Source organism: Corvus moneduloides, chromosome 3, assembly GCF_009650955.1.
Source record: "Corvus moneduloides isolate bCorMon1 chromosome 3, bCorMon1.pri, whole genome shotgun sequence".
Classification (NCBI taxonomy): domain Eukaryota; kingdom Metazoa; phylum Chordata; class Aves; order Passeriformes; family Corvidae; genus Corvus; species Corvus moneduloides.
In genome coordinates, this window is record NC_045478.1 from 39,889,003 (window position 1) to 39,904,400 (window position 15,398).

The 15,398-nt window shown below is 40.0% G+C and overlaps 1 long non-coding RNA gene across 7 annotated transcripts in view; it reads left to right on the forward strand.

Moving 5' to 3' along the window:
* Nucleotides 1-15,398, forward strand: part of LOC116442259 — a 75,987-nt gene that overhangs the window by 7,666 nt on the left and 52,923 nt on the right. For 3 of the 7 annotated variants that reach the window (XR_004239457.1, XR_004239460.1, XR_004239458.1), the window contains exon 2: nucleotides 12,141-12,254. The exons of 3 other annotated variants lie outside the window; for them this stretch is intronic. This is a non-coding gene — a long non-coding RNA (uncharacterized LOC116442259). Of the gene's footprint in view, nucleotides 1-5,079; nucleotides 5,190-12,140; nucleotides 12,255-15,398 lie in introns of all 7 variants that reach the window. One more of the 7 variants, XR_004239459.1, reaches the window with a different exon arrangement.

A 15,398-nucleotide genomic window follows, 5' to 3' on the forward strand; every position in this document is an offset into this window, starting at 1 on the left:
GGTGAAGAAGATTACAACTTGCATGTTTTAACTGGTTTTAGGAGAACTGTGAGTCTTGTAGGTAATGCATCTAGAAAATGTGCAAGCTTATATATGCCGCATGATACATCCATTAAAGCTATAAAAGTTTATGCAGACCTCATCTGAAAGGCTCCACTCTGTTGGTACCTGCTTTCCAAGAAAAATGAATTGCCTAACTAGTTGCAGAGAAGAGCTACAAATATGGTCAAGATAAGACAGGGTTTACCACAGAAGGAAATATAAAACAACTTGGCATGTTTAGTCTTGTGAAACAGAGAGGATATATGTTGCCCCTGTTTAAAGAGATTGGAAAGATAAAGATATTGTGGAGGTAAACAGTATTGATGGAAAATGATATTCATGTAAAAGGAAACTTCTTTTTGCACAAGAACCCTGTTAATGCATGCAGATTGGAGAGCTGTAAATATTCCTTGCAAATGGGGAAAGTCACTTCACTGGATGGTCCTGATAAGTGAAATCATTTATTTGTCATAACTATCTGTGAAAGCAGAGTATTGCATTCATTGCCTAAGGCAGTATCTTCTAATCATATGTTGACCAAAAATGTGCTATTAGAAGTGTAAATAATGTAACAAATTCTTTTAATGGTATTTCTTTACCTGAGTATAGATTGAAATGAACTGTATGTTTAAGATTAAGTAAAAATTGCATTGGATTCTGTGAGTTAAGGCTGTGTTCTAAAGAAGGAAGTGAAATTGGGAGGTAGGAGAAATTTTTGGTATTTTATTTCTTGGAGAAGTAATATCATTATCTTTCATATTTTAAAGCTTCTAACTCTTGAATCAGAGCAAGTGAAGGGAATTGTTGCAGGTATGGTTTTTAAACAATATTGAGTAAAGGAAGTTGACAGCCTTGTATGTTTTATGCAAGACACACAAGTGGGTGGAGTATCACAAAGCACAGGAACAGCAGACTGGAAATAAGAGGGGAAACTGTTCATGACCTTCATCACATAATGAGGATAAAGACTAATGTAGTCTGAGAACATGTACACTAAGGCTCCTGTGTATGAGGAACTTACCTTCAATGTTTTTCTTCTAGAAGATCTATTCTGCTATTTAAATGAGAAACAGGAATTGATGCTCTGCGTGCTTACCTTCTGCTTTCATACGAGCTAGAACTGACAGAAACAAGGAACATACAGAGCTCTCAGTCAAATGGAGAACTTGCCTATGAGGAAAGTCTGAAGCAGTTAGTTCTTTTCTCCTTGAGAAGGCTCAAGAGAAAATCTCTAGTACTAGTATTCTAATACTTAAAAGTTTCTCCAGAGAGGATGGAGTCTCTCTCTTCATAGAGAAGAAAAGGTGCAGTGAGAACTAGTTGTGCCAGGAGAGGTTTCATCTTGATAAAAGAGAGAATTTTTTTACAGTGAATAATCATTGACTAGAACAACATATCCAGGTTTATGGTGAAGTTCCCTTCACTGGAGGTTTTCAAGACACTACTGGACAAGGTGCTAGATAATCTCATCTAGCCTCCCTTTCCCACAAAAGGTTGGACCAGATGATCTGTAAAGGTGCCTTCCAACCTCGGCTGTACTATGTTCCTAGGAAATATGCTAGGAGGCTGGAAATATCTCACAGAAGGCACCCTGATTCTTGTGTGGTTTGCAATAACCAGTGGCATGAGTGTGAAATGTGGACCTGCAGCTCCGGCCTGGTTGGGTGCACAGGCATGTCCTCTGTGTGGCTCTGCCTTCTGGTTGCTTGTGGATGTGTTTGGAAAACAGCCTCCGAATGCACATAGAGAACCCAAAGATGCCACCAGATAATCATATTTCTATTTGATATGTGAATGATATGTGTGCTGAAAGTCAGTGCTCTGTAATGTAAAATAAAAATCACAAAGATCTGGTTCTTTTAAAGAGGTACTTGTTAACGTGCTTTGCTATGCACCATTAGGATGGTATTTCTTTCTAGAAGGTATCTTAAAAAAATGATCAGTCAAAATCATCTGTAATCAAGACAACACATTTTTATCAGTGGAAGAATAAAGCAAATAAAATTATAGGAGAAGGAAATAAACTGTTTATATCATTGTATCACTTGTTTGGTAATGAAATATGGACATTGTCTTCTGTTTTATGCATGATGGCTCCCAATTAAATGAGATCATATAGAGGCAAAAGTCACAGTAAATCAGGAACTGATGAATCACCAAAATTTTTCATGTTTCCTCTAGCAGTTTCCAGTCCTGTTTCATAAAGGCAGCCTTCTTCAGGCCATAACTGTAGCTGTTGCTTCAACAGATCAATGTAATAGATGTGATGGGCCAGTTAACTTGTTGAGGCCTAACTTTTGGCATCGTCTCAGCATTTCATTGTGTAATTCATTTACCTTGCTGAGACCTGGAGGTGTGTGCCCTCTTGGGAATCTCAATCTGCATCCATTGGTCCCTACTCACGAAGAGGAAGGAAAATGAACTTCTGTAAAAAAAATTTTTTTTTTTTTGTGGTGGAAAACTCAAAATATAGTTTCAAAGCTAGCCTGAAATGGTAACTTCAAGACTTGCATATTTTTTATCTGAGAATATCTGTGAGTCTCTCAGACTGTGGGGCATACATGGCTAATGGCATGGCAGGCCCTCCAAGGTCAGTGCGCCTGGTGGTGGCATCTTCTAGAAGGATATCCACGTCTGGGATGTGTGCCAGATCCACCCTGAGGGAGTCTGGGAATGTGGAGATTGAACGTGGTAAATTTGTGTGATGCCGTGACTTAGGGTGTTGGTTTGTGGAGGTGGAGAACATGCTGAGAGGGGGGCATAATTTTTTTCTGTTTTTCTGGCAAATGACATGCATGTTTGGAGTAGAGGGGTGCTGCCCTCATTGGGAAGAGAGCATGTGATACTAAAAGAGCAGCTGGGTGCAGAGGCACTCTTCGTGCATATGAACAGTCCCTGGAGATCAGACCTCAGTTGCTGGTACTGCCACCACTAATGGCATCTGAGCTGCCTGGTATTCTGGAATAATGCATGCATCGTAGGTCAGATCACATTATACAAATAATATGTACAATGTGCAACCCAAACAACAACCAACAATGTTGATATTGTAAGCATGCAAAAATAGGGAAAGTCTCTAATCTGTTACACATTAACTTTTCAGTTTAATCTCATCAAAATGTGATCCCCTGAAAGTTAGATGGTTTCAAAGTGCCTTCTTTGATCAGTAAGGAGAGACAGCCATCTTCAGAGGGCATTCCTTCCCAATATGTTAGGACATGATGCATTAATTACTCTTTGGAGATGTCTTTTTCTCTACTGCAAGCCTGCCACGGCGTGCGGAGGGGGTGAGGTGCCGCAACCTTCCCAAAGTGCCCCCAACTAGAGGGAGCCACTTTGGCTCTGAGGCTAAATGGAGGCACAGGCACACACAGTCTAGGTGGTACAGCCACTCACACACACATCCAAAAGGTGGCAATCAGTGGAGAAGACACGAGAAGGGTCTTTTGTATGAGATTCCAGCGACAAGGACTTTTTCCATGCATGGAGGGTCCAGGGACAAAAGACAAAATGGAGGGTAAGGGCGCAGGCTTATATACGGGGCCGGTAGGGGTGGGCAAAACATCAGAGCCAATGGTCTGAGGGCAGGGAGGCAGAGTGAGGGCAGAACAAAGGTGTAACAACCAATGGGGAAGAAGGAGGGGTGGGCAGGAGAACAGAAGCCAATGGGAGAACCAGGAGAGGAGAACTTTCTAGATGGGGGCCAAACAAGGTATAAAGGGGTGGGGGCCAACGGGCCAATCCAGGATACAAAAACAGCATACATCAACATTATAAAACAATGTATTTTGGGAAAGCTCCTTGTGCTCACCACAGCCTTGGGGGCGGTTCAGGACTTAGGGGCTGTCCCACCAGCAGACCTGTTTTGTCCCTGGGCCAACTGGCCCACTGGTCCTGACCAGTGTGGTCTCACACACCACAACACAAGCCCATGTGACAAACTTCAGTTAGACTCCCAGAGTTTGATTCAGTTTGCCACTAATAGCCATTTAGTGACTTTGGAGACCCCCAGGGATTCTGTGACCTCTGCATGGGGCTGTTAAATTTGCTGCAGGTCGTGAGCTGAAGGTCTGGGAAGCATATTCCAGGGTATTTGAGATGTTACATAGGTGTGTATGGGCAACTGGACTGCTCACCCAATTTCTTACTTAAAGTAACATGAGGGGAGTCCCACTATTGGGATCTGACCCCAGCCCAGCTAAAGCCAGTATCAGTCTTAGTAGAATAGCTGTAGGTGGATGAGTCCTCAAACTCTCGATGTCACAGCCTAACTTTGTGTGAAGAGTAAACCTGAATAAAATTTTGTTTAATTTCTTTTGAGTTTGTTCCTGCACTGTTCCCATTAACGGCAGGTTCTCCACAGCAAGAAGACAAGCAAGTTTAAATTTCGTTTTTATATTGGAAGAAAATATAAAATAGCCCAACAAAATCCCCATAAGAATACTCTCCTCCCCATTCCTCTCTCCCCCTCCCTCTCCTTCCTCCCCCCCCCCCCCCCCCCCCACTTTGGTCAACACTCAACAACTCGGGGAAGAAAGAACGACTTGCTCTGCTTTATTAAGGATGTTAAATTCAGAGATGCCTAAAAGAAGTTATATTCGAAAGGGAGAAAATTGCATTTAATACAGCTCTTAAAATATGATGGCTGGGCTACTATTTCTTCTGACAACCAGCAATTACTTAATCATACAAATTTCTTTCACTATGTGAAAGAAATGGAGAAAAGCAGATGACAATTCCCTTTGGGGATCTGAGGATTTGATAACCTTATTTCTTCAGATGTATTCAGGAATATTACTGTCTCTAATATCTACATCAGTTGCAGAAAAGCAATAAAAAAAAGTCATCTCAAAGATCCTGGCGTTAGTTTATTCGTGTCACACCCTTTAACTTTATGAAGCATTTTGTGTGGGTGGAATTTGACATGCCTGATGCAATTGTTCTCTTGATTTAGTGTAACTAGAGAAATAAATTTGCAGCAAATGGAAGTCAAGTAAAGAATGCAAGCAAATGTAAAATAAGACATTTTTCTTCCAGGAAGTTTTTACAGAAGACTTGTGAAAGATTTTATCTGGAACATGGATTCTTCAAAGAAAGTGATTTGACACTGGAAGAAATCATGCATCACATACATTGCTGATGTCTGGGTCTGTTTCATTTGTCTTAGTTATAATCTTATGTTTATGTGATGGGTATTTCCTGAAACTGTGCAGTGGAAGAAGTCAATACTGAAGCCATTTTTATTTCCCCACAAGGTGGTACTGTGGTACTGACTATACAGCTCTTGTTTTGGCTGTAGTTGATTTATATCTGCACCCCCTTCTGCACATGTTTTAAAGACAGATTTTAGTTTGCAGAGAAGAAAGTTTCAGTGCTAAAATCAAATTTTGTAGCACAATGTTCTTAAGACTCTTTTTTTAATGCACTTTCTTCCAACTTTTTTTTCATTAAGAATAGATTTTATTGCAAGTTGTGATTGTCAGAAAATCTCCATTATTGTTGTTTGGACTTTTTCACCTTTTATTGCATTTAAAAAAATATGATCACTCTATTTCAGACTTCTCTGTTTTCAAACTAAAACAATAGCTCCTGTAAGTTTGTTCAGAAATTAATCTATTTTTTTCCCCTTTAGTTACACATAAGTAAAGAGGTACCTACAATTAATTACAGATGTAAAACTAAATTAAAAACATTAAGTATTTAGGAGAATGCAGATTCTTTTCCCCCTGAAAACAGACCTAACCATGTTCAAGTACAAGAACAAAGCATAATTAATAATTTTAATCAATCTTTGTGGCAGTACATGGGGTTCTTCCAGTTGCAGAGGTCTGTAGGATCTACTATGAACAGCTCTATGTGTTTGCACCCCACCATTGCATTTGACAACTTGCATAATTTCTGTGGTCATATCTATATTTTTATACTACTGTAGTTTATAGCTCATATTAGAAAGTTAAATAAGTTTAGGGGAGACGCCTGAGCCCTGGTCTGGGGGTCTGCATGCTGCTAAATGGTCAGCACAGTCCTTGGCAGGGCTAAGGGCTCCCCAGGCAGAGTTTATCAGGGTTTGGCTGTAGCCTGTACTTTACACGGAAGAGAGTTCAGCTGTATTGATATGTGCTGTGCAGGGATTATTGGTCTCCAGACCAGATGACAGGGCTTGGTCCATTTCATTCATCAGTATCAATGTGGCCACCGGCATCCAGTGAGTCATCCTTATGTTCAAAGGTAAGGATGGACTCAGGTAGGTTTTCGCTCAATTTTAAAAACACAAGCTGCTGTTTTTATGGCCCAGCCTCTTCATCCATTATGTTTCTCCATGTGGCTGTTTCTATTTACCCCTGTGCATGGATATGCCATAGGCAGCTTGATAAAGCAGTTACCCTACAGGTTGTATGAGTTACCAAGTGTCACGCACAATCTATACTTAAAAGCAGGAGGGAACATCACAATGGGCTCCAGTTATATAAAATAATAATAAAAAACTGATACATATGTAGGCTCACATTTAACTACTATTAAAAAAATGTTCAGTGGTCCATGCCTTATTTCTAAGAATAAGTCACTTCGTTTTCTCTGGGTTTTCTCTATATTCATGAATGGAAGAAAAACATTGGAGATCTGGGTGTGGCTATTACCTTTCAAACCTTCCTTTCAAATAGTATCCCACTCCAAGTTCCTGTGCTCCATGTCAGGCTCGGGACAACAGTGTGCATCAGGAAAGTGAGAGACCCCAAGCGAGTCCCAGATTAAGGGGGTGCAACCATGTGGCACCATACAGCCTGTATGGAGGTAGAGTGAATGCCTTGAATCCACAAGAAGGACTTGTCAAAGTTCACAGCTTGCCCTTCATGGCCTCTAGGTCAGAGGATAGGACTGGTCCTGCTGGGGTGAAAATGGGACAGAAGATACTCCTCTTTTTGGAATATGTGACTTTAAAACACTGAGATGAGGGTGTGGGAGGCATGGGAACACCAGATAGGGGCTAAAAGAACTGAAGGGGCCTTAGTCTCCTGGCAAGTAGTGCTTGCAAAGCAGATGTGGAGTCTGTTACCAGTATTATGATCATATTATTGTTCCAGAGGTAACAAGAGAGCAGGATAGGAAGAGGTACACAAGGCACTTCTGCTCAGACATTCTGTACATTTACAAATGGGCACCCTTTCTTTAGGCATCAGATCCCAAGCAAAGAATTTCTTTGTGATTATATCTTCTCAAAGCATAAAGTTACGGTCTATTAGATATCTGTACACCCTGCTTGGAATATGACCTATCAGCATTTTCAGCTTTTGGTTCTGCTTTTGAACAATCTCCATCTATTATTGTTGATAAAGGCTTCTTTCTTCCTACTATTTTCTCTTATCACAAAGAAGTTCCCTGAATTCTGGGACTTTCCTGCAAATGTGCATGCTTAAAATAACACTTTCTGTGGGCTTTTTTTAGATTTCCATTTTTTTCTTGATGGAGATAATAATATTAATTCTTCATGAGGGAAAAATATATCCAGTGCCCTGGGAAAAGTGTTCTGGACCTGGGAGCAATGTCTGAAATGTGCTTGAATGAGATCTAACAAGAATAAGCATGTGTCTTAGGCAGGCTCTTGAGACTGCAGGATGGGAGAAATACGCTCGAAGGAATCACACTGAAGTGGTTCGCCAATAGTACATAGATAGGATTGCTGGTAGGGATATTTAATAACACGGGCATGGTTCTTGTTTCCAGGACTAAGAGTTCATAAAGAACAGGTGAAAAGAGATTAAATGCTTCTCCGACATCATTTTTCTATGTCAGAATTTGCTGTCAGTGCCACAAGTCATCTTTGCAGGGGGAAAAGTGAGCTACATAGCTATAAGCAGGAAAGGGAGGTGTGCCTATGCCCTATAATCTGAGAATCTTGTTTCCCATGATGCTAGATCCCAGTAACAGTATTTCTTTGTTACAGAAATGCACTTCAGAGATTGAATCAAAGCCATACAAGACAATTTTAAGAATCCTACTCCTGAAAGCAGAGGAGTATCATGCAAAGAGTAGCAGACGTTGAAAATATTTGCCCTCTGGCTTCTGGTTTTGGTTTCTATTCCTAAATGGTCCTTTTCTGAAGCCTAAGAAAACTATTAAGCTGGACTCTCACCTGCACAGGCCAGACTCAGCTCACATGTGCTCTGAAACATCTGCAGACTCTGATGTAAAGCAACCAGAAACCCCAGTGTTTTATGAGCCATTTTGGGCTTTAGGGAACCTCTACTAAAGCGCAGCTTTGGTATTATGGAAAGAAATTGAAGGCTTGCCAATTTGAGATGACCACCAAAGGGGACAGCAGGATCAAGATTAAAAGAAATCTTTTAATAATGTACTTAAGAGGGAACAGATCCAATGAGATGACCTTTGGAAAGTCTCTTATTCTCCTGTAATTTCTTTGTCAGTTGCTTTAACCAAGTCTACATGATGCTCCAGTGTGAAGTAGCTGACCTTCAAAGCTCGGGAGTCCTTTCCTCTTCTGCTTTTATCATTTTTGGGAAGAATTCAAACATATATCTAGTCACCCACTGAAGAATGGATCCTGGTTTATCTAATAAATGATAGAAATTGCTGGTCTGTTCTATCTGGAAATGGAAAAGACCTCAGATAAAAGCCTCTCTTTATTAAGGAGCCAAAGATATTTTAGATCTCATTTGGCCTACATGCCCTACTCGTTCCTCGTCGTTTTATCTAGTGTGCTTTGCTGATACAGTTATTATCCTTCTCAGCTACTCTAAACATACAATATTAATTCTGACCTGTCTTTCTACCTCCAGCCCTTTTAATAGTTAGCTCACTAAAACCCTGTAAGGCTAATTACCCTATGATCACCTTGTGTGTTCTCACCTGATCAGGCATACTCTGGTTCCCTCTAAATCCACTTGCTCCATTTATTCCCTTGCCTTATCTTTTCTTCTTGCTGCTCTTTAGAATTTGGATCTCTTTTCCAATATCAGGAAAACCTCTTTGAATTTCTCAGGAAATCATCTTCTGAATTTTTTTTTTTTGCCTATTCTTCAGGAAGCAAAATAATCACAGAAAGAGGTGAATAGACATGGAATTGAATTCCACCTGTAGGGTGGGTTCAAGACCTAGGTTGAAATATTTCAGTGAATGTCCATTTTGACATTACAGCCTGTTCTTTGCATCATATAAAATGGTTGTCCTAGATTATTTTAATGATCATAATTACTGGTTTTAAAATCCATGGGTTCTTCTTTAAAGACGCACCACTTCAAACAATTATTTCTCTCTTTCTCTCTTCATTAGTAATCCCCTCACATGCTCTTCGTTACAGTGTTGTTTCATCTCGTGTTTGTTTGTCCTAACTAATTTAGATATTAAGTCCTTGGTGACTGACAATGTGTCTAGCTATGCAAAGCACACTTAAATAAATAAATTTAATAATAATTAATAATAAATATGCCGGCTGAAAGCTGTGCATCTGAGCTGGCAAGGATGACATTGCCATTGATGAATTTGGTTTCAGGAACAGTGCTTGCTGTTCCCCTGCCTTGGCTCTTTGGGAAGTGCTGTTAATGGCTGTTGTGCTCTGATGGCTGCCAGGTCCCCCAGTTACAGTCCTCCACACAAGAGGGTCACTCTGCCTTGACCCTCATCACTGGACAATTAGAAAGCCAACCAATCTCCTAAAGGTGGTTGAAAAACAGGAGGAAAGCATAGAATCTGTTTTGGGGGAGATGAGCCTTGCAAATTCCCCAAAATCCCTATGCACAACTGATACCAGTATTTCACTCACAGACATTAAAAGTTTTGCATCTTTGTTCTGTGTATGTGGAAAATTGTTTTTTTCTCTTTCTCTCTCTTCCCCCCTTCCCCAATTTCTTACATGCAAAAGGTTTGCAAAGCAAGTTAGCACTTCTGTGAAACAGGCTCTGTAAACACTCGGACAGAATCATTAAAACTGGCAGGAACAAATTCCTGTGGTGTGTGCTAACAGTTGTCTAAGCTCGAACACGATTTAATCTGTTATTGCTGGTGGGCACTACCTTGTAGGAAAATAATATTATTACAGATATAATCTTTCAGTTAGTAATAAACCTCAGGAGTGGTCTGGTGGAGAAGGGGGACAAGTGAGTCTTTCCTAAGAAGTAAACCGGGGAAAATCTGTCCTTCATGTGTCTGCCTGAGAAATTGGCACTTCTAATAGAAGCAAGTTTGCCACAGTATATACTGCCATTTTATTTCATTATGAATAGAATAGGTTATTTGCATATACTTTCTCTGGTCCAGAGAGAGCTCTTTCAGAGCTCTAACTGCAATAAAAGTCAAGAAAAGAGTAGCTGAATAATAAATAGCAAAGGAAGAAGAATTAATGTAATTTCTATGATTATTAATCCATCTGAAGATGACAATTTTTGTCAGAGATGGCAACATCTAGAACGTGTTCACTGTGGTAGCAGTTTTACTGTTGTCAAGGTCCTGAAGTATTTCTGCCACAAATAACATTTTCTCTCCCAGTTCGTTCATGGGTAAAAGGGGTGAATGTTCATGAGCTTTTTTTTTTAAGAATCTTTATTTTTTTAGGTAAGTATAAAATACACTTTGGAGGAAGTGCTTGGTGGGATTCAGGAGCTGCAAATTAGACCACAAGGCCATTATTTTTCAGGCAAATAGCTTTTCTTCTTACCCCATAAGGCTTCATTGTGACAGAACTTTGTGAGGTCCCAGGAGTACTTTGAATATAAACACTGTGATCTTGAGCTTAATTCAGTATTTTGCGGAGTCAGTGGAGAAAGTAATGTAATTTGTTCACTGTAATCAGCTAGTAGGTATCTCTGAAGGTCTGATTACTTCATGTTCAAATAAAATGCCCTGGTACAATCCAGATGGGAGTTGATGATGGCATATATAACTAAGATGGACTTGCTTAGGATGAAGTTTTTTAGCCAATCAGAGATATAACAAAGCATTATCGATGGAAACAGCTCCTTGGGAGCTTGGTGTGAGTGAGAAATCCAAACCTAAACTAAGTATCATGGGCATGCAGTGTCAAGGAAAGGTTATTGCATAGTGACTAAACTTTTTGAAGTCTGCTGCAGAGCCTCCAACAGCCTCTGTGTCTCACAGGTTCCAGGTTGTCCAGTCACGTTTCAAATACAAGCTGTTTTTGGCTTGTGAAGGTGAGAGGCCAGTATGTTTGCCTTCCCCTATTCCCCAGCATTTCCCTTAACAATAGCAGAGGTATGGCCGCTTGTGGCATCTTTTCCACTGTGTGTGACCCATTAGCAATTTGGGCTTGCTGTCAGTGGGCTCAGCCACCACGAAGGTGCAGCCATGATTTGAGCAAGACTGGTGGATAATGAAGGTTGCACTGTGCTGTGTGTTGCTGCTGGATTACTGCCCATATTTTCTGGTCCAATGATTTCATGGCTGCACATAGATAATAACAAAGACTTGAGAAAGAATTATTTCCTGCAGAGCCCTGTCTTTTATGAATTCAGTTGAAGGATAAGCATTTTTCTCATTGATACTTGTTAGGTGCTTCTGAGTAAAGAACTGTTTTAACCTATTCCTCATGATGACTTTTTCTTCTAGGCAGGACAGCAATACCTGTCAGATCTTTTAACAGGTTAAATTTGCAATTTATCCCAGGTTCTCATACTCACTGCATTGAAGATCCTCTGAGCTTTATGTGAAGCAGAGAAATGCTACATAATGGCCTTCTAATTTTTGTTCCTTTTTACAGCTAAATACCAAGTCATTGTGAATAAGACTCATTTGCCCAAGCACAGCTGTCTGTAACTGAGCTAATCGTCTTTCTTCATTAATTAATGAAGAAAACTAGGCACTTCTGGGATGCAATTTGTTTCATACCAAAGGAGATACCTCAAAAATACAAGAGGTCTTGAGACTTGCTAGTTTCAGAAATTGTGACCTAATTAGATCAGTATAATTAGTTCAGGCCATGGGACAGACTGTTAAGGCTTAAGGGACAACAGAAAACAATTTATAGCTTTACTTGCTAAGAGGAATCCTGGTAATCAATATTTCCATGTTTTCAAATGCTTTACAGGAATTGTATTTCTCATAATTTCTGTTTTGTTTTTTTCTTCTAGAAAAAAGCAGTGACAGGATTCCTTTATTTCCAATTCAAATGTGACTTCCATCCATATTTTGAAAAGGCAATTCTGCCCAGGAATCCCTCAGAATGAATGAGCTGAGACTGAAAGGTGTGTGTGACTCAGACAAATGCAATGGGCTCAAGAAAGGACTAACTGGATGCTATTTTATGAGTAAAACAGGAGGTCAGATTAAATGATTTAGTAGTCCCTTCTAGCCTTAAAATCTATTAAAAAACCTGAACAAGTTCAATAAAAATGTAATAGTATTTTACAGAAATTACTTAAAAACCCCTAAGAATTAATAGTCATTAATAGCCTTTTTATGATGTTTTTGCTATATATTTCTAGTGCAACAAATCCTACAGAGAGGGTTTTTTTCTCTTTAAATTGATGATGTGATGGGAAAAAAAGTCTTCATTTGAATGGTCAGCACTGGCATAGCAAAAAGGCTTGTTTCCTAGTGTGGATGCCTCATATGCATTTGCAAGTATGAAGAACAGTAATTTAGAAATGAGAGGGGGATCTCATTTTATCATGAATTTTCAAAGCATCACTCTGTGTATCATTTAGACAACCTTTGGCTCTGACTGCTGAGTACAAATGCATCAGCCAGTGTGTGTGGGCAGTGTGAGTCGTTCAATTTTCCTACTCTATAATAATAAAAAAACAAATGATGGTGAAGCCAGCATTTAGGTCTAGAGAAGGAAGCTGTGATAATGCCATGAATTCTTGCACTCAGGGATCAACAGTGATGGCATACAAAGCAGGCATAATGACAGGCAGATTTTTGCTTAACGGGTGTTGATCTGAGCCACAGGCATATTTATCCAATCTTATTTTTATCTTGTGGCTCCTGTACCCTGACTAATACCTTTAAGAAAAAGAGTTGTGCTTTAAAACATGGTAACTCAAGCCTATAGGAATTTAACACATTTGAAAACAAGTTAATTCTTTTGGGTTAATATCCCAGATTTCTGGCCTTTCTTCCTTCCTCTTGTTCCCCTCAGCTATATCTGTTTTATGTTTTAATGTAATATATTGTACTGTAGAGGCTGTAGTTTCAATTCATGCTAGTGAAAAATAATAGAAATCCAGAGCTGCTGCAATACTGTGTGCCTTCTGGGGATCCCTGTAGCCAAATGTGTCTGGAGAACTTCCCTTCATAGAATATAGCTTCTTCATTATTACTAGTAAGAGACATGAATAAATGTCCCATAATATAGTTAAATACCTACTCTGCACACACAAACAAGTTTTTCATGACAAAACCTACTTTCTTTATTGCTTTTATTAGCACTACTGCACAAAGACAGGACTAAGAATTGCTCTTACAGATTTTATTTGTGGTGAGACATGGGTATTTAAAGAAGATCAAGTGTGGAAAGAGAAGATGATTTCAATAATTTTTAATAATCAGACCATCACATTTGAGTTTACAGGCTGGTTGTAGATAATGTGATGATCCAAATTAAGAGAATTAGGAATGAGAACTGTCAGAAACAGAGTATTAAATAGGGAAAGAGTCAAGCCTCTAATCCCATAACTGTATTCACAGATAAAAGATAGCCAATTCAGTGGTACATAAACACGTACATGTTGACTCCGGAGAAAGTTGGCAAGGCCAGTCACATGAGTAGAATAATAATTCTGATGGCATAAATCCTGCATGGTAAATTGGCTCAAGGAAGATTTTCTGAACTGCTCAAGACTCAGAAAAAAAATGTCTGTCCAAAGTGCTTAAAGGGTAAAGAATTATATTTAGGTCTATGTAACATACTTGAACTATGGAAGCTCCAAATGCTAGCAAAATTTTTAGGAATGTGCTGCTGCTGATGCTTAGTGATGTGAGGAGAAATGTGATAGTGCCGCTAATGATACTGTTGCATAATCTTTTCCTCTGTGTGAAAGGGGCCAGGATTTGAATCAGAAGTGTGGGTATGCCAATAGCAATGCTCACAGTACATTGCCATCCCTGCTAAGCTTGGAATTCTATCAATATTCCTGTGAGATTTTTGATCCAAAATGGACCACAAATTATGGGAGGGCTGAAGACTGTTTATTGTTGCTGGAGCAGTAAGATACAAATTAATAAAGAAAGAAGCAGCAACAAAATGCTGCCGGTCACAATTTGTGTTATAAAATTAAAGTCGACAGCCAGAAGGAGCTAGTGACAATAAGTAAATAACATTTACAAATATGCTGGAGGAAAAAAAAAAAAAAAAGCAAAAGCAAGAGAAGCAGTCAGTCTCCTGATAGATGACAAGGGTAATAAAAAGCAGAGGGATGAGGCTTTGCACAATTCTCTTATCTTTCTGTCCTTGTTCTCACTCATCCATCCTAAACTGGAAATGTGATCCTCTCATGTCTAATGAGAAGGGACATATAGTATAAAAGAAAAAAGAAAAGCAGACATATTCCAGTGCCTTCACTGCTGCTTGTGTGAGCTTATTACCATATGGGAAGTGCAGAATCTGCAGCCCTGCAGCAAAGCTCAGCCCAAATGCCTGGCAAGGCTCACAACTCTGCAAGAAAATCCTGCCTTTTCTGCTAAGTCTTTGCATCTGGCCCCACCGTCTTCCCACAGCACCTGGATCCTGGTGTAAATGAACACATCACAGCTCTGTGTGGGTACTCCATGCTGGACAGGTAAGAAGGCAGCAGCTCTCTAGCTTATTTCTGCCTCTGCTCAAGTTCCTCACTGAAGAGTTATCTGCCTTTCGCCTACCATGTGGCCTTGCCCTACTAGTTGCCTGAAACTCTTCCACATCTGCTGGAGATGTGCATCACACAAAAAAGGTACGATACACTTGAGTGACTTTTTTCAACTTCACAGATTTCCTCTGAGTGTAGGTGAGACTTTCATGGGAACAAGCTACCAAAACAAGTGCTCCAGTCCTTGTGTTTTCCTAATGAGGTCTCTCTGGGTGCCATCAGCCACCTACTCCAGCAGGCTCTTCCAGGATTGCCACCACCATGTTGCCACAAAGCCTCCTTGACCAGTCTGTCTTCTCCTCTTACCTTCCCAGCAGCTCTGCATTACTGCTTTTCCAGGACTCACATATTTCTCAGCGACACTCCTCTTTCCTCCCTCCCCCTTTCCTCCTCAGCATCCTTTTTCCCCGCTGTTTCCCAGCAGCAGCCCCCGTCTCCATGTCAGCTTGGTGCCTCTGCCTGAATCCCGTTGTTAGCAGAAGTTACTGGCGTAACATACAATTACATGGCTACGGATTATGGAGCTCTATTTAGTATTCA